Source organism: Petaurus breviceps, unplaced genomic scaffold (genome assembly GCF_028583685.1).
Source record: "Petaurus breviceps papuanus isolate PSGF00001 unplaced genomic scaffold, PetGlider_PUasm1.0 77, whole genome shotgun sequence".
Lineage (NCBI taxonomy): Eukaryota > Metazoa > Chordata > Mammalia > Diprotodontia > Petauridae > Petaurus > Petaurus breviceps.
In genome coordinates, this window is record NW_027186492.1 from 8,939,301 (window position 1) to 8,963,449 (window position 24,149).

A 24,149-nucleotide genomic window follows, 5' to 3' on the forward strand; every position below is an offset into this window, starting at 1 on the left:
TTTTCAGATTGTGGAGGTGCCATGTCCCTAACTCTCGACATGTAGAAGGGATAACTGTATTAGGTAATCTTTGTGCAGCCCAGGTACTGTATTAAGTGCTAGAGATACAAAAAAAGGCCAAACATCTCCTGCCCTCAAGGAGTTTATATTGAAGTGGTAGAAGATAACATGTGAGCAACTATGCATATACAAGATATTGGGAGCAATCTCAAAAAGAAGAGGTTGGAGTGGTAGTGAGAATGATGGAACCAGGAAACCTTCAGAAGGTAGGATTTGAGCTGACTCTTAAAGGAAACCTTGAAGACAGGGGGTGGAGATCAAATGGAAGAGAGTTTCAGATACAGGGGGCAGTCAATGAAAAGCCATGGAGTTGGGAGATACAATGTCATGTGTAAGGGATGGCAGGAAGGTCAGTGTCACGAGATCATTGAGATTTGGAGGGAGCAATATGTGAGAAGTGGAAATGGGCCAGGGGAAGGCTTTAAAAGCCAGAGAAAGATATATAAAGGGTTTGGATCCTGGCCAATGGTTTTAGCCCATCTTGCCATCCTCAGATGAAACCTTTGTTCTGTCATTATAGATAAGAGGAGGCATCCCTATTAACATTTAGTTTGAGAATGATTGACAGCCATACATTTTGACTGTGCCTTAGACATAACCTTTAAAAGCAATAGCAAGCACAAAAATGGAGAGAACCAAAGTTGAAAGGAGCCTCACAAATTGTATTCTGTTACTTGGAGGGGGGCAGCCAGGTGGATGGAGTAACGGGCTTGGAGTCAAGAAAAGACCCAAGTTCAAATCCAGCTTCAGACACTTAGAAGTTGTGTAACCCTAAAAAAGTCATTTAACCCTGTTTGCCTCAGTGTCCTCATCTGCAAAGTGAGTTGGAAAAGGAAATGACAAATCATTTCAATATCTTTGTCAAGAAAACCCCAAATGGGATCAGGAAGAGTTGAACACAAATGAAAAATGACTAAACACCACCACCACCTAGAATGAAAACCTGTGGATCTTTGAAACCTTTCTAAGGAACTATGAAATAGTTCATGGGTCCTGAGCTGGCTGAGGGTGGAGGCAATGGCAGAGCAGTTGGGATTTGAAGCATCAGAATGAGAGCCAATAGTAGTGATCTGTCTATATCAGTGATAGGAGAAATTCCTAGACAACAGTGAGTTCTCTGAGGCTCTTGGCAAAGAAGAGGGCTAGTTCCTGGAAACCAAGTATAAAGGTTATAAGATTAAAGCAGGAGCTAAGAATTATCAAGAAATAGCCACGAGATGAAGAAGCAAAGTCAGACTTTGCCCATTCACTAATCCTGTCAGACAAATAGACTATATAGATCCCTCCAGGTGCTTTTTCTTTGCAGGGTAACTCAACCCTAGAATACTGTTATTACTGTTATCACAACTACTACTGCTAGCATTTATATAGCTCTTTAAGGTTTGCAAAGTGCTTTAAAAAGATCTCATTTGATTCTCACAACTCTGGGAGTTTCACAAATCCCTGTCTTACAGATGATGAAACTGAGGCAAAGATTAAGTGACTTGTCCAGGGTCATACAGCTAGTACATGTCTGAGGCTGGATTTGAACTCAGGTTTTCCTGACTCCAGGCCCAGTGCTCTATTAACTGTGAGTTAGCTCCTCAGGAAAACTGAGACCCATTTGGAGAGTGAAAGCAAGGAATGCTTGGAAGGTTTGTGGGCTTGGGTTGTTATTCCTTTCTGTTTTGACGTTTTTGGCTGGGTTTGAGAAAGCCTGACCTATTTTGATATATTGTAAGCCTGAGCACTTGGATGGGAGCAGGTCATCTCTTTGTCCTTTTCTGGATATACAGAGTATTTTGGGGTGGGGTACTGAGAACTGGGGGAATCAGAAGAGGTCGGGTTTTTTTTGAAGGATGTAGCATTTGAGTTGAGCTTTGAAGGGTGTTGCAAGGGATTTCAAGGGTTACAGGAGAGGAGGGAGAGAAGAAGGAATATCGCGTCTAGAGAAAAATAAATAAGCCAGTATGGCTTCAGTGAAGTGTATACAGTGCATGGGGGCAGTGATGTGTACTCAGCCTGCAAACCTGAACTGAAGCTGATTACAAAGGAATTTAATTGCCAGGAAGAATGCACTTTATCCTAAATGCAATGGGGAGTTCCTGAAGCTTCTAGATCAGAGAAGTGACTGACACTCACAGAGACTTGGCATCATGACACTGCATCCCTGGTCATCTTTTCCAGTATCTATGGGGCAGCTAAGTGGTGCAGTGAATAGAGCGCCAGCCCTAGAGTCAGGAGTACCTGAGTTCAAATGTGCCTCAGACATTTGACACTTAACTAGCCGTGTGACCTTGGGCAAGTCACTTAACCCCTCAATTGCCTTGCCTTTTCCCCATCCAAAAAAAAAAAAACCAACTCTGAAAAAAGTACTGTTGAATCTAGCTCCTGCATGCAATGGTCTTGGAGCCACAGTCTGAGTACTGCTTATCACCCATTGCCATTTCCAGATTCTCCCCTTTCTTTAATTTCTACTCAGCAACTTCACATTTAGTTTCATGCTATGCAATTTCATGCTATCCCCCAATTCAGATCCTAGTGGCAATTACATACCAATCCCCATAACATTCTCCTCTTTCAATGTGTTCAGTACTTGGCTAATAGTATTCCTCTCTACCCTTATGTTACCTTTATACTAAGAGACTTCAGCTTGTTGTATCAGTGTTCGTTCAAACACTCTAACCTCCCAGTTTACTAATCTATTAAACTCCGAAGACCCTCTTCTCTGCTGTATGTAAACTATGGACAGGAAATGGCCATAGTCCTGACTTTACCATTACCCTTTAGTGTTCTGGTTTCCATGACAAAGAACTCTGAAATTCCTTTTACCTGATCATAATCCCTGTTCATTCCATCTTTCTCTGTGCCCTTCTCCTAAACTTATTCTTCACCCTTGCCTTGACTGCCTCCTAATTCTCATTGGCTCAGTACTTTCCCAGATCTCTAGGAAATCTTCCTATCCTTTAGTACTCTCTAAATACTAAGATATTTAGAACTTTTCCTCCCTTCGAAGTCTTCATTCTTTAGTTAACAAGTCGCCACTCCTCTGCTGTCTAATTTCTTGCTTTCTTCCTTGTCACACCCCAATGCCAGATTATTCTCACCATTCCCCTGCCTGTTATCTACTCATGTGGGAAGGTAAAAGGGAATTAAGAATTTATATAGTGCCTACTATGTGCCAGGCACCATGATAAGTGCTTTACAAATATTATCTCATTTATCATTCACAACAACCTGAGAGGTAAGTGCTGTTATTATTCTCATTTTACAGTTGAGGAAACTGAGGTAAACATTGGTTTACCTTGTCAAGTTATTTGACTTCATCTAGTTAAGCAGCAAGTGAGTGTCTGAGGCCTGATTCCAATCCAGATCCAACAGCCTGTTTCACGTGCTTCTGTTTTTAGCTAGAGGAAATCACTTAACTCTGCTGACTGGGTAGGGTGCAAATTTTTATTGTCTCAATTCAATTGTTCCCTCACTGCAACTGGTGAGGTGGAGGGTATGCCTTTTATTCCTCTTTAATTTTCCTCTCTCTCTCTCTGTCTTTTTGGAGGGGGAAAGGAAGGGCAATTGGGGTGAAGTGACTTGCCCAAGGTCACAGGGCTAGTAAGTGTAAAGTGTCTGAGGATGGATTTGAACTCAGGTCCTCCTGACTCCAGGGTCACTTCACCACCTAGCTGCCCCCTAAGCCTTCTCTCCTCCAGCTTTTTTCATTGTATCCGGCCCCCCCCTCCCCCTTACTTTCTGTTGAAGTCCATTCATAGTTAGTTGTTCGGAAATTTTCTTTCCCTTCTCCTTATCTCACAACCCCTTGATATCATCCCCCACTGTTATCTTCTTTTATTTACTCTTTTCTTATATTCTGTCCTAGCAATCCACTCTACCAGTACTTTGATTCTATCCCCACCACTCTTCTCTGAAAGATTGTCCCTACTTATTATCCACTGCCTCCTACTAATTATCTTTAGTCTTACTGATGCCTTTCCAGTTGCCTACAAACAACCCCCATAAATGCTGATAGGGAGAGGGAGAGGGGGAGAGAGAAGGAAGGAGAGAGGAGAGGAGATCGAGGGAGACAAAAGGAAGAAGGAGAGAGAGAGAGACAGAGACAGAGAAGAGAGACAGAGAGACAGAGACAGAGAAGAGAGACAGAGAGAGGAGGAGGAGAAGAAGAAGAAGAAGAAGAGAGTAGAGAAGAGGAGGGGAGAGAAAAGGAAGAAGAAGGAGAGAGAAGAAGGAGAAGTAAGAGGAGGGGAGAGAGGGGAGGAGAGGGCACAGGACAGAACCCTGGGGCACACCCACACATAAGGGGTGGGACATGGATGATGAACCCTCAAAGGAAACAGAGAAGGGGCTGCTGACAGATAGTAAGGGAACTGTGACAAAACAGTATCATGAAAACTTAGAGGAGAGAGTGTAGTCAATAATGTCAAATGCTCCACAGAGGTCAACAAGGCTGACAGTGGAGAAGAAGCCAATGGATTTAGCAATAGAGAGATCAGTAGTAGCCAGGGAGAGAAGTTTCACTGGAATCTTGAGGATGGAGGCCAGACTGAAAGCAAAGTCAAGAAGTGGAAACAGTTTTTTCCAGGATTTTTGCCTATAAAAAAGATGAAGAGCTGTGCCACGATAGCTTAGGGGGATAATGTAGGATCAAGTGAAGGTTTCTGTTTTAATAGAAGATATTTCTAGGCAGTAAGGGAAAGAATCAGGAGATAAGCAGAAATATAGGTGGTTCCTGCCCACAACCTCTCCTCCCGCTTACTAAGAACAACCACCTAAAAAAAAAACTGCCCCAAGGGAAAATAACAGAAGTCATCAATCTCTCCTCTAAATTACTGGACAATTAAGCACCTACTAAGTGTCGAGCATTGTCCTAAACGCTGGGATTACATACAGAGACTGGGTGGGCCACAGGATTGGGCAGCACATCTATAGCGTTGTCTGCGAACGAGAAAGGGCTAAGACCCCTGAGTAATATCTTTCACTTCCTCTCCAGCTCTACTGAATTTTGGTTTCATGTCTGAGTTTTGTCATCATTACTCAATACCATAGCCTTCTGGAGCAGGGAGAGACTTCTCTTGGCAATCTGAGCCCTACTCCGAGGGAAGGAGAAGACCGGTGTGTGTTTCCACGAGGCTGCGGCTTCGGGGGTCACACAGTTGCAGGCTGAGACCTTGGGCTCACTCGGACCCTCAGTTAAGGAGTTCTTCGTCTTTCGGGTCACCCCATGACCCATTAGCGCCCCGGGGCGTTTGAGCGCCACGGTCCAGCGTCTGTAGGAACTTCTGGGGTGAGGTGGCGTGCCTCAGAGCGAGGACCTTTTTCCCAGCCCCCGCCCCCAGGTTCCTGGGACTGGGCTGGGCTGGGAAGGGCTGGACTGTGTAGGTACTGACGTAGGATTTTGGCAGACGGACGGGCGGGGCTCTGTGCTCGGTGCAGCTCTCGCCCTGACAAGGCGACAGCCTGTTGCTCTGCAAACTACCTACCCTTCTCCCCTGGGTAAGATGCACCCGGTCGGCGACCGCTAACTGGGAGGGATATTTGGCAGGGGGATACTGGAAGACGGATCTATCCCTTTGGGCTGGGCTGTCATCCCAACTCCGCCCCCTTCCCACTACAGTCAAAGCCCTGGGGATTCGAACTGCGTTATTATTCCCGCACTGAGGGGCCACCCTGTTTGGTTGGGCGGGAGCCTGGGACGGAGGAGCAGGTGCTTCATTTAGGTACCGGTTAAACTTGATTTCTTTCCTCAAGAGTGCTTAGCTATTGCTGGTGTCTTATCTTTACCCTCCTTTGGGGAGCTTCTGACCTGGGGAAAGAGTTGAGAATAGGGGTTTGGGCTGAAGCATTTATGCTTATCTGTTGTTTTTTTTGTGTTTACAAGTTTTCTGTGCCGGCTTTAAGTTTTAAACAGGCAGAGGACAAGGACTTTGTTCCTCAGGCTCGGTAGCATTAATTACATAAACTGTAAGAAGCACGACACTTCTCCCTGATAATCTAGGGGTCTGAATGCTGTGATAAAGGAGTCAAGAGTTCCTGGAGATCCAGCAGGGTAGAGTTGCAGACTTTTAGGAGAGTGTGTAGGTAGCAGCCTGGAAAAATACCAACCTCTTTGTGTGTGTGTGTGTGGGGGGGGGGGGGGTGGCTCGAGGGGTCAGCCTCAGCTTGGTGTAGTGGAGAGAGCTTTGGATCTGGAAGCAGGACGACTTGAATGCCTCAAATACTTCCCTTGTACTTTCAAAAATAATAGCCAACATTTATACAGCATTTTCAGATTTGCAAAATGTTTTATGCATTTTATCTCATTTTTCTTTGCAAGGACCTAATGAGGTAGATGCTATTATCACCCCCATTTTACAGATGGAGAAAACTGAGTCTGGGGTAAGTTAGGGGTCTTGCTCAGAGTCACAAGACTGGGAAGTATTTGAGGCATTCAAGATAAAATTAGCAACTTATTGGACTCTGCCCTCCATATCCCTCGCCTAATTTGAGATTGGCCATCCCTGAATGCATGGAAGGTGATCTTGACTGTACTCTGGGAGCAAGAGACAACTCACGAACTTGGAGTTGGAAGAGAAATGTCTTTGAATTCTACACACTTGCTCCACGATCAAGAGCAAGTCAGTCAGCCTCTTTGCCTCTTTTTCTTTATTTTTGGAGAACAATTGGGGTTAAGTGACTTGCCCAAGGTCACACAGCTAGTAAGTGTTAAGTGTCTGAGGCTGGATTTGAACTCAGGTCCTCCTGACTCCAGGATGGGTGCTCTATTCACTGCAACACCTAGCCACCCCTGCCTCTCTTTCTTTATCTATAAAATGAGTATAATACCTACAGTGGGTTTATGGTGAAGCTCCAAAGAGTACAATGTTTTGTTGTTGCTGTTCAGTTTTTCAGTCATGTCTGACTCTTCATGACCCACTTTTTTTTGAGGCAATCAGGGTTAAGTGACTTGCCCAAGGTCACACAGCTAGTAAATGTCTGAGGCCATATTTGAACTGAGAAGATGAGTTTTCATGACTCCAGTCACCGCAACACCTAGCTGCCACAATGTTTTGTAACCTTAAAAAAAATCTTGGGGGTGGCTAGGGCCCCTCCAAAAAAAAAGCAAAAATAAATCTTTATCTGATTATGGTGGAGTAAGTATCTCCTGGTAAGGAAGCTCCATCTCTCAATACAGTTCAGCAACTGTTCTGAAACTTAAAAGTCTTTTAAAAAAAATTTACCCTCTCCCCATTACATGTTAAAATATTTCTAGCTTTTTAGAAATAAAGTTTTGAGTTGTAAAGGGTCCAGAACACTGAGAAGTTCAATGATTTAATACTCAGGATCACAGAGCCAGTAAGCAACAGAGTTCTCCAGTCCACCCAGCCTGAGAAGGCTTATATTTCAAATATAACTAACTGTTCCCACCAACTGAGCAGAAACTCTTTAGATCTGGAAGTTGGTCTTCTTGAGCAATCTATACCTCTTTCTTTTTTTCACCCTAAATAACTCTAAGTGGAGAAATGAACACGCATTTTCGTTTTGAGAGGGAATGGTTGCTTTTAACTGTTTAAAAACAAAAGAAAACAAAGCTGAGAATAGTGGCTTAGGAGCTGACAACTTTAATTCTTTTTTGGGGGGGGGGAGGGAGGTGTGGAGGATCACTGAGAGGCAGAATGTGGTGGAGTGGATCTAGGATCTGCCTTGAAGCCAGGAAGACCTCCTTTCAAATCTTGTCTCTCTCATGCATTGAGTATATGACCCTGGGCAAGTCATTTCACTTCCTTCCCAGTGTCCTAGGTAATTCTTCTCACAGTATAAGTGAAGGCAATGACCTGTATTGTTAGAGCAAGTTTCATCACCCAACAGCCTCCTGTGCCATGAAATCACAGGATCAATCCCTTTCTATAGTCCTAACAAATGTTTAAATAGAAGTGGGAGTCTAGAGGGCTTCAGCTGAGCTGGGTCACATGTGAATCTGACTGAAAAAAAAAATGTGTTGATAGAAAACCCACATTCCATGCTAGCATTATTTTCTGCTTCTATCTTGTGTTTTTAAGCTGGTTAATCCTGTGAGTTATAGCACAGGAAGTGACTTCTAAGGCATGAAGCCAGGCTCCTGACACAGGGTTTTGGTGTCCTTGGTGTTTTATCGCTCCCTTCCCTTTTTCAGTGAACTCTTCTTTAACCCCAAATCTCTTTCCTCCCCATAAACTCCTTAAGGTTGCAACGGAAGGAGGGCTGGATTGCTGACGGGAATGAATCCAGGTTCCTCTCTGCTGTTCTTTATTTTTCTCCTTTTAAGTTTATTAGTCTTTAGAGCTTGTATAATCCAAGGAATGTTGACAGGGGGTGGAGAGAAAGCATTTGGGAAGAAGAAAAAAGAAAAGAGAAACAGTTAGCATCTCCTGTAGTGGTTAAATTTGCAAAAGTGGCTTTTGCAAAGGGAAGAAAGGAAATGGAGAAAGAGATCATTGCTCAAGATAAAACAGATCTGGAGGTGATTCTCAAATGAGAGGTTCCCATTTATTTCAGATAAAACAAATATTTATTAAATGTCTTCTGTGTGCCAAGTAAGGGCAGCTAGGTGGTGCAGTGGCTAGAATGACAGACCTGGAGTCAGGAAGACTTATCAGTAAGACGTTTTTGTTTTTGGTTGCTTGCTGTTCAGTCACGTCTGATTCTTCATGACCCCGTTTGGGGTTTTCTTAGCAGAGATACTGGAGTGGTTTGCCATTTCCTTTTCCAGCTCATTTTACAGATGAGAAAACTGAGGCAAACAGGGTTAAGTGACTTGCCTAGGGTCACACAACTAGGAAGTGACTGAGGTCAGATTTGAATTTAGGTCTTCCTGACTCCGCCTGACTCCAGTTTTAATTGTTAAAAAGGTTTTTACTTATCCTGAACCTAAATCAAACTCATTCTGAAGGGACAAGCAGAAAAAGTCTAATCCATCTTCCACAGGACAACTATGTGCTGAGACCTCTAGAGATAGCTTTGAATGCTCTGTTTTTGGTTTCCAAGCAACTTTAATAGAATAGTTTCTGTTGTCTCCAGGGACAAATATTGAACTCTAGCCTGAATCTTATTGAAGTTTTCTATGATAATCTTCTGTCAGGGAGAGTCTTTATGCAATTAACTTGACTTTGACTCTGAGAGCAACAAGCATTTATGTTTTAAGTGAGTGACATTTTATCATGGCATTTAGAGCTGGGCGAGACCTTTAGGAGCACTTGGTCCAACTCCCCCTTCATTTGTAAGATGTGTAAACTGAGGCTCAGAGAAGGTGAGTGAAATCCCATGGAATAGGAAAGAAGGTGATTTGAACTCAGTCTGCTGACTTAGAAGGCGATGAGGTACAATAGTGGAAATGTATTGGATTTAGAGTCAGAAAATAGGGTGGGAGTAGAGATGTCAGACATGACTATAAATTACTACCTGTGTGATCTTAAATGAGTCACTTAACATCTCTTGGCCTCAGTTTCTCACCTGTAAGATGAGGGAGATGGATAAAATGACTTCTAAAGTTCCTTCCCGTTTAAATCTGTAATAATAAATAGCACTTATATAGTGCTCTAAGGTTTGCAAAGTGCTTTACAAATATCTTATCCTTGCAACCATTTTTATCATCATGTCACAGATGAGGAAACTGAGGCAGAGACAGAAGTTAAGTGACTAGCTCAAGGTTCCATAGTTCCATCAGTGTCTTAGGCTGAGTTTGAATTTAGATCTTCTAATTCCCCATCTGATTCTCTATCCACTGGGCTGTCTAACTGCCTATGTTCTAGGGTTCTGGGGCTTCAGGTCTTCTTTTCACTGTCATGCTATTTGCCTAGATTATTGCAACAGCCTCTAATTATTATCACTGCCTCATCCTTCACTACATGAGTCCATTCCACTGTTGTTAAAGTAATATTGTTTATGGAATGAACTGACCATGTAATTCCCCTACTCAATTAACTTCAGTGTCTTCCTTATTACCTCTAGGACAAAATATAAGCTTCTCTATTTGGAGTTTAAAGCCCTACACAAACCTGATCCCAACTCACCTTCCCAACCTCAGTAGACATTATTCTTTCTCCTACACTCTAGATCCATCCAAACTGGCTTACTTTTTTTTTTTTTTGCCTTTTGGAGGGCAATTGGGGTTAAGTGACTTGCCCAAGGTCATACAGCTGGTAAGTGTTAAATGTCTGAGTCCGGATTTGAACTCAGGTCCTCCTGACTCCAGGGCAGGTTCTCTATTCACTGTGCCACCTAGCCGCCCTTCTGGCTTAGTTTTTATTCCTCACCCAGGGTACTCAATCTACCATCTTTGTACCTTTGCATTGGCCATCCTCCATATTGGAATATACTCTCTCTTTACCTCCATTTCAAGAGTCTCTCTCTTCTGTTAGGATGCAACTCATGCACCATCTTCTGGATGAATTTCCTGATTTTTCCAACAGCTGGTGCTCTCTTTCCAAAACTACCTTGTTTCTAACTACTTTGTATATATTTATCTTTATTCATTTTATATTTATGCTGTACCTAATTTTATATATACTTATTATCTTCACCATTAGAATTTAAGCTTTTTCCAAGTAGAGATTAATTTAATTCTTTGTACTTCTATCTCCAGTTCTTGGCACATAGTAGACATTTAATAATTTTTGATTGACTTGATTGACATGGACTTCCCAGAGCATCAGGGGACATAGTCACTGGGTTTTAAGCCTAAGGTTTACTTTGGCATAAAATCATAGGGTTGGAACGAACCATTTAGTCTGACCCCCTTATTTGACAGATAAGATAATTGAGGCCCAGAGAAATGAGATGATTTGTCGACTTTAGTGGGTGATGGAATAGCTGAGACTAGAATTCAGATCCCCTGTCAATCCCTCACACTATACTGCCTCTCATTGGGCTTGAGAGCAGATATATTCACCTCAAAGGATTATGTTGCTCACCCAACTAGGATGGGAGAAGATTTGGTTTTCCAGGGGTTTGAGGTGGGAATGTAGAAGTTCCCTCTGTTCTTTCATGGCTAGCATAGTGTTCAATTCCTTAGACAGAAATAAGTCCCAAGGAAACACTGGTGGGAGAGAAAAATGTTTCAATGGTCAAAATTTCTTCTTCTTTTACTGGGATCTCTCCTTGGTACTTAACTTGTTCTCCCATCTGACATAGTTGTTTTTGTACTTGGCCTTTCCCCATTAGTTTATATACTCTTTGAGTATACTGTGCCCTCTATCTTTGTTTCACCCTCATTTAAACACAGTGTTTTGTATATAGTTCTCAAAAAGAAAACTTTTCTCATTATGTTTAAGCCAATAAAGTTTTAACTTCAAATCTGCATATGCAGCTAATTGAAGACAGGTTATCCTAAACTAGCATTTCTCAAGCTTTGGTTTCAGGACTCTCTTACACTTAAAAATTATTGAGGATCTCAAAGAGCTTTCATTTATTTGGGTGATAACTATTAATATTTACCATAACAGAAATTAAAGCTGATAGAGTTTTAAAATATTTGTTGGTTCACTTAATATTAAAGCAATATAGGTTAATGTAAATAATATATTTTTATGAAAAAATGTATTTTCTTTTTTTTTTTTTTTTTGCTTTTTGGAGGGGGAAGGTAGGGCACTTGTGGTTAAGTGACTTGTCCAAGGTCACATGGCTAGTTTTTTGTGTTAAGTGTCTGAGGCTGGATTTGAACTCAGGTCCTCCTGACTTCAGGACCGGTGCTCTATTTACTGCACCACCTAGCTGCCCCTGAAAAATATATTTTCTAAAATAAAAATAACTTAGAAGAGTGGTATTATTTTATATATTTTTGCAAATCTTTTTAATGTCTGACTTAATAGAAGACTGCTAGATTTTCATATTTGCTTCTGTATTGTTTTGGTTGAAGTATATGAAGAAAATCTATTTTCACATAATTAGAAAAGGGAAGAGAATGTTTTTTTTTTTTTTGCAGGGGGGAAGGCAGGGCAATTGGGATTAAGTGACTTGCTCAAGGTCACATGGCTAGTAAGTGTTAAGTGTCTGAGGTCAGATTTGAACTCAGGTCCTCCTGACTCCAAGACGGGTGCTCTGTTCCAAAAACATGTTTTTTAAACTGAAACAGAATGAAGGTGAATATTTGCAAATTTATGGTAAAGAACATGCCTTCATGTACATGAGTGATCCAATTAATTGCCTAATTTTTCCTTGATTGGAAGTAGGGGGAGTTTTCTTGTTTCAAATTTTGGTTTTTGTCCATTTTTTAATTTATTGTATTGATGAACAATATTAGCTGTTTCTTTTGCAACATTTGAACATTAAACATGCACACAGCACACACACACACACACACACACACACACACACCACCACCACCACCAGAGTGCTGTACCTTTCCAGTTAATTTACATAGCTCTTTGAGGTTTGCAAAGAAGGTTTCTCCCAAGAGATAGGTTGTTATTCCCATTTTATATATGAGAAAAACTGAGGCTCAGAGTGATGAAATAAGCAAATTTGCATGGGATCATTCAGCTAGTAAGTATGGGAGTTGGGGATTGACCCCTGGTCTTTAGATTACAAGACCAGAGCTTTTTTTTTTTTTTTTGCACTACACCAAATTGAGGGAACCTGTCTGGGTACAGATGCCTAGGAAGGAGTGCTTGGGATAGCAAATTTCTCATTGGAAAATGGGAGGCCTTAAAAACAGCAGTAGTGGATAGAACACTGGGCCTGGAGTAAGGGAGACCTGGGTTCAAATTCAGCCTCAGACACTTCCTAGCTGTGTGACCTTGTTTGCCTCAGTTTCCTCATCTGTAAGGTGAGCTGAAGAAGGACATGGCAAACCAGTCCAGGATCTTTGCCAAGAAAACCCCAAATGTGATCATGAAGAGTTGGTTGGACATAACTGAAGTGTCTTAAAACAACCAAGAGCATCTTTCCCTATGAGCCATCTATTAATTATTGCACACACATATGTGTACATATGTACACATACGTGTATGTGTGTACATATGTACACACATGTATATGCATAATCACTTCACTGTCCTTTGGAAAACAATGCCTGCAAAGGCTCATAATGTGAAAGAGAGTGAGGGAACCAGAGATCTTCAAATCTGGCTCCCCACCCCCACTCCCAGATCACCAGCCAATACATGCAGGCTTCTTGGTCTTTGGCTGTTGACTTAATCTTGTTTTCATACTAGAGTAGTCACTCCAAGCTTAATATTTAAACAAATGTTCAATATTTAAACTTCTCTGGGGCAGAGATCTGCCATATTCTCCCACAGGGTTGAATAAAAGAGAACTGCGAGATTGCTCCATTTTAAAAGCTTATTTGTTAGCTGTGGGGTGATCAAGTGTCTAAACATACAAGACATTGATACCATTAGTCACAAAGAGGCAATGATACCATTAGTCACAAAAGTAGATTGCCAAGAGACAGGGAGTAGTGTGGTGAATTCCTGAGTTACAACACATTCTTGATTTTCATGACCCAGCACTTTTCTCATCCCTTACCCTGGTGTAGGACCTTTAGTATATATTGAGTAATCAAAATTCCTCCTTCCTGTTCAGTAAAACCATTTATGTGGCCTGGGTAATTACCAGGACTCTTCCTTCTCCTTTACTGTAGATCCAGGGCTGATAGGGACTTCAGAGGACATTTAGTCTAATCTATTATTTTTGATGCTCAGGGAGAGCTAACCTATGAGCCAACCTGGCATCAGGTCCTATTAATTCTTCCTTCAAAATGTAGCTTGTTTATTTCTTCCTCAGCATTTTTACTGTCACCACCATTGTTCAGGCTCCTGTGACCTCACTCACACCTGGACTACTGTAACATTCTCTCTAACTCTATTTTCCACCAACCTCTCATTCTTCCTACACACTGACCATCATGCTAATCTTCCTGGAATGTTAGTTTCATCCTGTCTTAGCCCTCCTCAGGAATCTATATTGGTTCCCCAATGCCTCCAGATCAAATGAGATATTATATATAATGGAGTGTGTAAGTCTTAAAGTGCTATATAAATGATTATTGTTGTTATTACAGAATAGAATCTAAAATATTTAGTTTGACATTCAAGGCCCTTCACAATATGGTCATATCATACATATCCAATCTTTTTGTCTCATCCTTCCCCATCACATACTCCTCTTCCCATTTAGGCCTGTTTTCATGAACAAACACTACTCTTTCTACCCAGATTACCTGACTGGCACTTAAAATTATAATGCTTTAGTTCTCCAGTGGATCTATGACCTTGTCATTGCAGGTATTCACTCTAGATCCCAGATTACCCAAGCCTTCCCATCCTATGCTCTTCCTGTCCCTATCTTCCCATAAGCTCATCTCAAGCAGTCTTCCCAATGTGTTAGGGGGCTTTTAGTGTTATCTTGACATTGCAGGGATAACAGTAGGGCACTTGAGTTGTCTAGCAGTCATCCCTTGTTTAACAATTTCCCCCCTTTTTTATTCTAGTAGACAGACCATGGTAGGATTACAGGGCCTGGAGTCCTATACCATACTGTATTCTGTTCCCAGTAATTTGTGCCAGATTTGGTGCTAGAGAAGCCCAACTTTCAGTTAGGGATGTTAGACTCCCCATTCTTATACTCTTTGGCTTAATGACAAATCCTTACCCTCAGGGTCCTTAGGACACGGATAATTATAGTAAAAGTTGTGGCTCATAAGTGCAGCAAAGGAATAGGGAAGGGAAGTTAAAAGGTTCTCAGGGAACAAACATGAATCAGGCATGGGAGAGGTAGACAAATGCTAAGCATAGGAAAAAAGAATCACTGTGCACTAACAGAATGACTTAAACAAGATTCAGTAACATAACCACTGTTATAGTTTGCTGGCAGGTCAGTACAGTTAAGTGTCATCAGGACATAAAACAGTTTAAAAGGCTGCTAATTAATCACTTTATATTTTACCTTGCTTGGGCACTTATTTGATCAACTCTTCTGGTAAAAACAGAACAAGCCCCTCTCCTGTCAGTGGTCACTTTTTCCAAGGACACTAACGTAGCTGTCAGGTATTTCTCACTTGTCTCTACCCTGTTTCTGCCAATGCCCAAACAATAATCAATAATTCCTTTGAATGCTCTTGCTGCCACCATACTAGTGGATGAAAGACCCTGAGAACTCACAAGGTCAGTAGGTACCCTGTGAACAATCACAAAAAATCAAAGGGGTCCTCAGCAAAACTTGCTTGGTTAAATTCCCTGGTATTAGCTGCCCTATGGGCTGCATCCCCGTGACACCAGGATGGAGAACTATCCTGCCCTTCTATACCCCTTTACTAGAGTCACATCTTGCCATCTGGAGAGCCATAGGCAAGACGGCATCAGCTAAAAATTGTTCTTTTAACATATAAAATACTTTGCCCCCTGTTGCTGTGACATGGCTGTGAGGGTGGGGCTGATGACCACTAGATTAGTCAAGGCCTCTCTCATTCTATCAAAACACTAAGTCCTTTTACCAGTGAGTCACCACATGGCCATAAGCAGGTGCCTCCTACATTTCAATGTGATTAACTAGAACCAGTCAGGAACCAGGCACATAGTACAAGAAATTGTCCCTGTAGGACAACTCACCCAAGTTATATGACCATCGTGAGCCTGAAGAACATCTATAAACATGAACATTGATCATGTGAAGAGCAGGAAATGAAGACCACATATGAAACTCTGAATCTTTATATTTTCAACTTACTTTTAGATATATATTTCAATTTTAACATGATGATTTCCATACTTCCTTGCCTGTCTATGTCTTCTTCTGAGTTTCCTAACTCTCTAGTCCGCATATTTTAAAAATGATTAATTGATTTTCCTAATTCTAACTATTTTCTTTTTTTTGGTATCACTATCACTATACATCCTACCCTCATATAAGTTTTCCCTCATAACAAATAAGTATAGTCAAACAAAACGTATCAACACATGAGCCATGCCTGAAAATGTATGTTTCACTCTGTTTTTTTAGGCTCTTTCCTATCAAGAGGTGTACCCTTTATTCTTACCCAATGGCCGGCAAGTTGTTTTGATCACATATCTCTGAAGTATGATTATTTAAACTCATCAAGTTCAAAATAAACTTATCTTCCCTCTGATTTCCAATTTTTCTTCCTGATTTCTCTGGCTTTGTTAAGGGCAGTAACATTCTCCCAGTCATCCTGGCTTGATGTTTGGAATGAACATCTCTAACCAGAGAATTGACCGGTTTCTTTCTTATTCATCCTTTCATCATAACCTCTCTAGGCACCATCCCTTCCTTTCCATTCCTGCTGGTATTGTGGGTATTACCTGAATTCTGTCCCAAACTACTTTATAGCTATTACATCTATTGCAATAGCCTTGTTTTAAAATTTTTATTTTCTTTCCCCCCTCCCTTCCTCCCTTCCTTCCTTCCCTCCTTCCCTCCCTTCCTCCCTCCCTTCCTCCCTCCCTTCCTTCCTTCCTTCCTTCCTTCCTTCCTTCCTTCCTTCCTTCCTTCCTTCCCTTTGGTATCACTTCTTAACAACTCTTCCCCCACCCACAATGTAGAACATAACCTTATAAGAAGTACCATCAAATCAATGAATCAGTATTAACTAAATGCATATTAGGTGTCATGCACTGTGCTAAGTACTGGGGATACAAAAAGAGTCTTTTGACAGTTCCTGTCCTCAGGGACCTTACAATGGAATGGGGGAGACAACATGCAAACAAACATATACATGCAAGCTATATACATGATAAATAGGAAATAAAAGGAAAAGCATTGGAATTTAGAGGGATTAGGGAAGAAAGTGGGATTTTTGTTTGTCAGACAAAACAAACCAACGTGTTGGCTGTGTTTGAAAATGTATGCCATATTCTGCACTTGTTTTCCACCACCTTGGAACTGATTGAGAGGTTAGAGGCATGCTTCATATTGCATACAATAAAGTCATTGCATTGATCAGAGTTCTAAAATCTTTTATTGTTGCTCTCCTTTATATTATTGTGGTCTTCAGTGTGACTTGTTTTTCTTCATACTTCATTTTGTATCAGTTCATACAAGTTTTCCCAAGATTTTCTGACTCTTTTTTACCTTCTATATTCCTCTTTGCAACACAATATATAGCATTCTATCCACACCTCACAAGTTTTTCAGCCATTTCCTAATTGGTAGGTACCCAGCTCCCTTCCATTTTTTGGCTACTACAAGAGCTTTTGCTATAAACATTTTTGTACCTATGGAACCTTTTGTCTTTGATGTCTTTAGGAGTATATGCCTAGTAGTGGTCTCCCAGAATACAAGAATGTGTTCAGCAACTTTTGCTTAGTATAATTCTAAACTGATTTCTAGAATAGTTGGTTCGATTCAGTTTTGCCAAAAGTCATTAACATGCCTGTCTTTCCACAACAGCTAGGTGGTATAGTAGATAGAGTATTTGGCCTAAAGTTAGGAAAGCTCATCTTGTTGAGTTCAAATCTGGCCTCAGACACTAGCTATGTGATCCTGGGCAAGTCACTTAACCCTGTTTGCCTCAATTTCCTCATCTGTAAAATGAGATGAAGAAGGAAATGGCTAACCACACTAATATCTTTGCCAAGAGAACCCCAAGTGGGGTCACAAAGAGTTGGAAATGACTGAACAACAAATGGTTAGACCTACATTTTAGAAAAATCACCTTAGTGGTTGAGTTGAAGCTATTGGAGTAGTGGGAGACTTAAAGCAGGGAGACTATTTTAGTAATAATAGAGGCAAAAGGTGATCAGGTCCTTGGTTAAAGTAGGGATATCAAATGAATGGAGATAGACCCACATGAACAATATGGTAAAGGTAAAAATGGCAAGCTTTTGTAACAAAGATAAACTTCTTCTGCTGGTCTTTAAGGTTGTCTAGGTATGATCTGGCTCCCACCAATCTTTGTGGCCTTTTTTCCCCAACCTCCTTTCCTTAGTGAACTCTATGTTCCAATCAAACTACACTAAGAGTTTTGGGATCTTGTCCTGCATGTTTCCACCTCTGTACTTGTATAGGTGATGCCCGTACTTTGAACAAACTTTTTCCTCTCCACCTGTTTAAATATTTTCCCAAAATAGGTCCAGTGAAGGTGCTACCTCCTCCAGGAAACCCTCCCTGATGCCACACCAGTGGAAAGCTCTTATTTATTGTTATTTTTTAAAGCAATTGGGGTTAAGTAACTTGCTCAAGGTTATACGGCCAGGTGTTTCTGGGTGGGTGCTAGGTGTCTGAGCCTGGATTCGATCCCAGGTCATCCTGACTCTGGGGCTGGTGCTCTTACTCACTGTGCTACCTGGCCGCCCTAGAAAGTGTTTCTTATTTCTCAAATTTTTCTGGAGCACCTTTTTTGATCTCCCTTGGCTTATCTTAACATACGACCTTGTTTCACATTCATTTATGTTCACATTATATCTTCTTTCCTTCTACAGTAGGATCTTAAGCTCCTTGGAGGCAGGGATTGTGTTCAAAGGATCATAGATCTAGAACAAAAGAGACCTCAGGGGACATCCAGACCTGCCTCCCCTTTTTACAGATGAGGAAACTGAAACCCAGAGAGGTTGAGCAACTTGTCCAATGTTACACAGCTAGTAAGTGTCAGAGGTATGACTCAAATTTGGGCCCTGTGGCTCCAAGTTCAGTGCTATTTTCAGTTTAATTTTTGTATATTCATTGTCAGCAGAGTGCATGGCCTAAATCTGGCAGTATAATAAATGTTAGTGGAATTGATGAAACTTTGATTTTTCACTAGTTCACATGAAAACAGCACCCTTTGGAAATAACAGGATTTGAAGGTCCTTAGTGGTATCATCTTGTCCTTGCTAATGTTAATACTGGAGATTTTGGGCTGCTCCTGTACTATGACTAAACTCTGTTGAGCTGGTATATACTTAGGACAAATATCAAAGCTTTGTCAATTTCAACAAAGTTTGATTAGATGTACTAACATCCCCTAATGAGGATATCATCCATTAAGCGCACCATTAATATAATGATCAACATGAACATAATCTAATTTCCTGATGGTTATCAGCCAGCTAATTAGCTGGTACTAATTAGCTTGATAATGACATGTCTCAGCAGACATTGTGTTGAGCTTTCTTTCATAAGCAGTATCAGACATGTGAATCCTATACTTTGCAGGCATCTCCATCTTCTAGTTGAAGCTTTCTGTGAATAATAATAACAGCTGACATTTTTCTAGGACTTAACATTTTCAAAGCACTTTACTATGTCTATTGTCTCATTTCAGCCTCCCAACAACCTAGTCAGGTAGGCTCTACGGTTACAAGTATTACTTATTATTTTTTTTTTTTGCTTTTTGGAGGGCAATTGGGGTTAACTGACTTGCCCAAGGTCACACAGCTAGTAAGTGTTAAGTGTCTGAGTCCGGATTTGAACTCAGGTCCTCCTGACTCCAGGGCTGGTGCTCTATTCACTGTGCCACCTAGCCGCTCCTAACTTACCCATTTTTTTAAGAGTCACCAACAAACATTTGTTAAGTGGAAAACCAAAGAATATAATCCAAAAAAATAAAACCGAATATATAATTCTTGCCCTCAGGGAGCTCACAGTTTAATGGGAATGTCTATATGCAGACAGCTATGTATAGTTACAGAGAAGATAGGACTGGGAAGAGACCTGCAAAGTTCTCTTGTAGCAATGTAACTATTGGCTGCTTTAGTTTCTTTTCCTTTATTTGTTTTGCTTTTTTTTTGAGGGGGGAGGGCAGGGCAGTTGGGGTTAAGTGACTTGCCCAAGATCACATGGCTAGTAAGTGTTAAGTGTCTGAGGCCAGATTTGAACTCAGGTCCTCCTGACTCCAGGGCTGGTGCTCTATTCACTGCTCCACCTAGCTGCCTGCTTCAGTTTATTTTCAACTGTAAAACAGGCATTAATAATAACACTTATCTTCCAGGGAGTATTGTGAGGATCCAATTAGGTAATATTTATAAAACCCTTAGCACATAGGGACATAGTAGTTGTTATATAAATGTTTATTTTCTTCCTTTCCAATCCCAAGTCCAACAACAGTCTTTCTTTTCCAACACACTGTTCCTGCTCAGTGAAGATTATAAAACTGTTTCTAGGTAAAGATATGTGGAAAGAGAACAGTAATTTTAAGTGAAGGAAAAACTAGCAAAAAAAGAAAAGTAATTGTCTTGAATCCAAGGTTAGAGAGGAAGTGTGGCATTGTGGCTAGAGAACAACCAGCCTTGAGTAAGAATTCAAGTCCCTCCTGTTATACACCCTGGCTATGGGACCCTGCCTTCAGTCTCTTCCTGCACCCTTCTCCCCCACTTTGAGACTATAAATGTAGAGTCATGGACCTGCCTTGGCAGAGGGAATTTCCACTCTGGAAGTTCTCTTCATAAATGAAATCTCAATTCCAGGACAAACCCGGAAATTCCAAATCAAACAAATAACCCCCCCCCCCCAAACAAACAAAAATAAAACCCAAGTCAAACCAGGGTTAGAAATGTAAAAACGATTCGAGGCAGCCAAAACATTTACCCAAGGTCCCTAAAACTTCAGTTTCCCCTTCTGTAGTTGTTTAGGTCTGGTTGTTCTCCCTGACAGTAGGAATTGGCCATGATGGCAAAGGCAGGTTGTGCTGCTAGAATTTATGGTGCTTCCTTCCATTTCCTTTTTCAGTATTTTAATTTCTGAATACAACATTGTACTATTGTTAATTTTAAAAAACATTAATGTAAGAGGAAGCTTGGTGTGGTCTGTTGAACTTGGCATCAAGAAAACCTGGGTTCAAATCCTAGTTCCCACTTAGTTGTATAACCATGAGTGAGTGAGTCAGCTTCCTCATCTACAGTATAGGAATAATAATACCTCTTGTACCTTTCTCACAAGGTTATTGTGAGATGATTAAAGCTTCATGTTGCAAACCTTTAAAATGCTCTATAAAAGTCAGCTATTATTCCAATGAAATATTTATATCTTGCTAGAAAGTTAAAAACAAAATTGGTTGGGGCTGCTAGATGGCGCAGTGAATAGAGCATGGGCCCTGAAGTCAGGAGGACCTGAGTTCAAATTGGACCTCAGACACTTAACATTTACTAGCTGTGGGACCTTGGGCAAGTCACTAAACCCCAATTGCCCTGCCTTCCCCTTCCAAAAAGTAAAAAACAAAACAAACAAAAAATTATTGGCAAAAAGAATTACAGAATCAGAGTGATTTGGAAATTTATTTTTTGCTGTCTTGAGTCTTGTATCTAAAGACCAATTCACCCCTCTCCAAAGACTGTTCAATTTGAAAATTGAAGTCAGTGGGAACATATAAAGCCCTTTCACAATTTGATTCCAATGTATATGCCTAGGCTGATGACCCATTATGCCTCCGAACATATTCTGTTTTGGTCAGACTGGCCTAGTGGCTACTTCTAATATGCAGCTTCCCATCTCCTGCCATCCAACCTTGATCTGGGAATGCTTTCCCCTTTTCCCTTCTGCCTCTTGGAACCTTTTTCATTGCTGTTCAGTTGTTTTCAGCTGTGTACAACTCTTGTGACCCCACTTGGGGTTTTCTTGGCAAAGATACTGGAATGGTTTGCCATTTCCTTCTTCAATGGATTAAGGCAAAGAGAGGTTAAATGACTTGCTCAGGATCTTGTTTTTTGGTCATTTCAGTCATATCCAACGCTTTGTGTTCCCATTTGCAGTTTTCTTCTTGGTAAAGGTACTGGAAGTGGTTTGTCATTTCCTTCTTCAGCTTGTTTTAATGATGAGAAAACTGAGGCAAACAGAATTAAATGACTCACCCAAGGTCACACAGTGAGTTAGTGTCTGAGGCTGGATTTGAGCCCAGGACTTCTGACTCCAGGCCAGCGCTCTACCTACTTTAGGGCTCACCTTAAGGGCCACCAGCTAGAAGAGACCTTCATTGACTTCCTTGGTTTGAATTAGTGCTATCCCTCATAATTACTTTGTGTTTATTTTGTAAATATTAAAAAAAATGTTCATGGGGGCAGCTAGGTGGCACAGTGAATAAAGCATCGGCCCTGGAGTCAGGAGTACTTGAGTTCAAATTCAACCTCCGACACTTGACGCTTACTAGCTGTATGACAGTGGGCAAGTCATTTAACCCCAACTGCCTTGCCTTCTCCTCTCCAAAGGAAAAAAAAAACCCAAAACCCAAAAGAATGTGTTCATGTCCCTTCCCCAAGTAGAATGTAAACTCCTTGTGGGTTGGTACTTGGTTTTAAAATTTTTATCTTTATTGTCTTGGTATCTAGAATTGGTACATTGATGCTTAATACAGACTTTTTGTGTTGATTCAAATAAAAATTAGAAATTTACTTTTCAGCAAACTTTTCTTACAGGCAAGGGACTATTTTATAGAGGCTTTTTATTTATAAGAAATAGTAGTGTGGAATAGAACAAGTGGGAGGTGGGATAGGAGGGAGGGAAATATAGTCAGTCTTTTACAATATATCTACTATGTTATTGTTTTGCATTAGCTGCACATGTACAACCTATACTGAACTGCTTGTCTCCCCAGTGGGGGTGGGTGGCAGGGGGGGGCAGGGAATGAATGTGGAATTGAAAGTTTTAAAATCAAATATTCAAATATATATATATATGTGTGTGTGTGTATACTATTATTAATACCATCTTACATGTAATTGGGAAATAAGATATACAGGCACTGAGGCATAGAGATCCACTGGAAAAGTCGAAACGGGTATGGGAGAAAATATGGGAGAGAGCAGATTGGAGGTGGGGATATCCTGTGGGACTGCTGTTTTGGGGGGATGGGTGGGGGAAAAATGGGGAGAAAATTTGTAACTCAAAATCTGGCAGAAACGAATGATGTAAATCAGAAGTTAATAAAGCATTAAAAAAAAGAAGTAATAGTGTGAAGTAGTGGCTAGAATGGTAACCTCAGAGCCAGGAAAAGCTGAGTTCAAATGAGGGGTGTGTTTGCCAGTTTGAACCAGTTTGGGAGAGCCAATTGTGAACTTTTTATCAGGAGCATGTAGAACTCCATAACTGGCAAACTCTGCAAATCTGGGACTTGATTACTTTTTTGATTGTCTGGAGTAAACTTAAGGTGTGAAATAATGCAGATTAAACTGAAAAGTAGGTGTACAATCTTAGTTAAACATTGACCAGCACACCCCTAGTTCAAGTGCTGTTTCTGGCATATACTAACTAGCTTTAGGACTGACCTTGGGCAAGTCACTTCGAGATCATGGGTAATTCTCTTAAGCCTCTAAGTTTCAGAGGAAGTGATGACCTATATTGATAGAGGGCATTTACTTACCTGAAAGTTTCAATGGGAATAAAATCCCAGGTCTAGTCTTTACTTTACTTATTTACAATGCATTGTTTGAAAGACAATGTTTCAGAGCTTAAAAAACAAAACAAAACAAAACAAAACAAAACTGACAGTACTTGAATCGGGAGCTAGAAAACCTGAGTTCTAGCCCTGGTTTCTCCACTTGCTGCTGGCTGGGTGATTTTGGGCCTGTCACTTTTTTTTTGCCAGGCAATCAGGGTTTAGTGACTTACCCAGAGTCACACAGCTAGTAAGTGTCAAGTGTCTCAGGTCAGATTTGAACTCAGGTCCTCCTGACTCCAGGGCCAGTGCTCTATTCACTATGCCACCTAGCCACCTCTGCCTTTACTTCTTAAATGCACTGGAAATATAGTACACTATACTTATGCCCACCATGGATCTCTTCATTGCTTTTTGTGTCAACTGATAATCTGATTTTATACACACACATATTATACATTTATCTAGATATAGGTGACTGTGTATACACATAAATTTATGTCTATATTTGTGTGTATATATATGTGTATGTATTCATGTGTGTGTATATATGTATATATACACATGTATACATATATATATATATACATGCACATGTACTCTCCATCTTTTTTCTCTCTTTCAAGCTTCTTTTCAGCCATGGCAGGAAATAAAAATATTTCTGAGTCTCTTCCAGAGACCCACTCATAGATATTCATAGATCAAAAAAGTTAAAAAAAAACCTCATGGTGGTTTGCCTCAGACTTCATAGGCAAAGGAAGAAGAAGAAGAAGAAGAAGAAGAAGAAGAAGAAGAAGAAGAAGAAGAAGAAGAAGAAGAAGAAGAAGAAGAAGAAGAAGAAGAAGAA

The 24,149-nt window shown here is 40.8% G+C and overlaps 2 protein-coding genes across 3 annotated transcripts in view; one reads left to right on the plus strand and one right to left on the minus strand.

Moving 5' to 3' along the window:
• The window catches only part of GATM (glycine amidinotransferase), a 501,978-nt gene that overhangs the window by 386,921 nt on the left and 90,908 nt on the right, over positions 1 to 24,149 (minus strand). The window lies entirely within an intron of this gene.
• SQOR (sulfide quinone oxidoreductase) overlaps positions 5,142 to 24,149 on the plus strand; it is a 65,169-nt gene continuing 46,161 nt past the window's right edge. The window contains exon 1 of one of the 2 annotated variants that reach the window (XM_069105962.1): positions 5,142 to 5,544. The gene's annotated coding sequence lies outside the window, so the exon portion shown is untranslated. Of the gene's footprint in view, positions 5,545 to 5,625; positions 5,769 to 24,149 lie in introns of those variants that run through there. The other variant, XM_069105965.1, reaches the window with a different exon arrangement.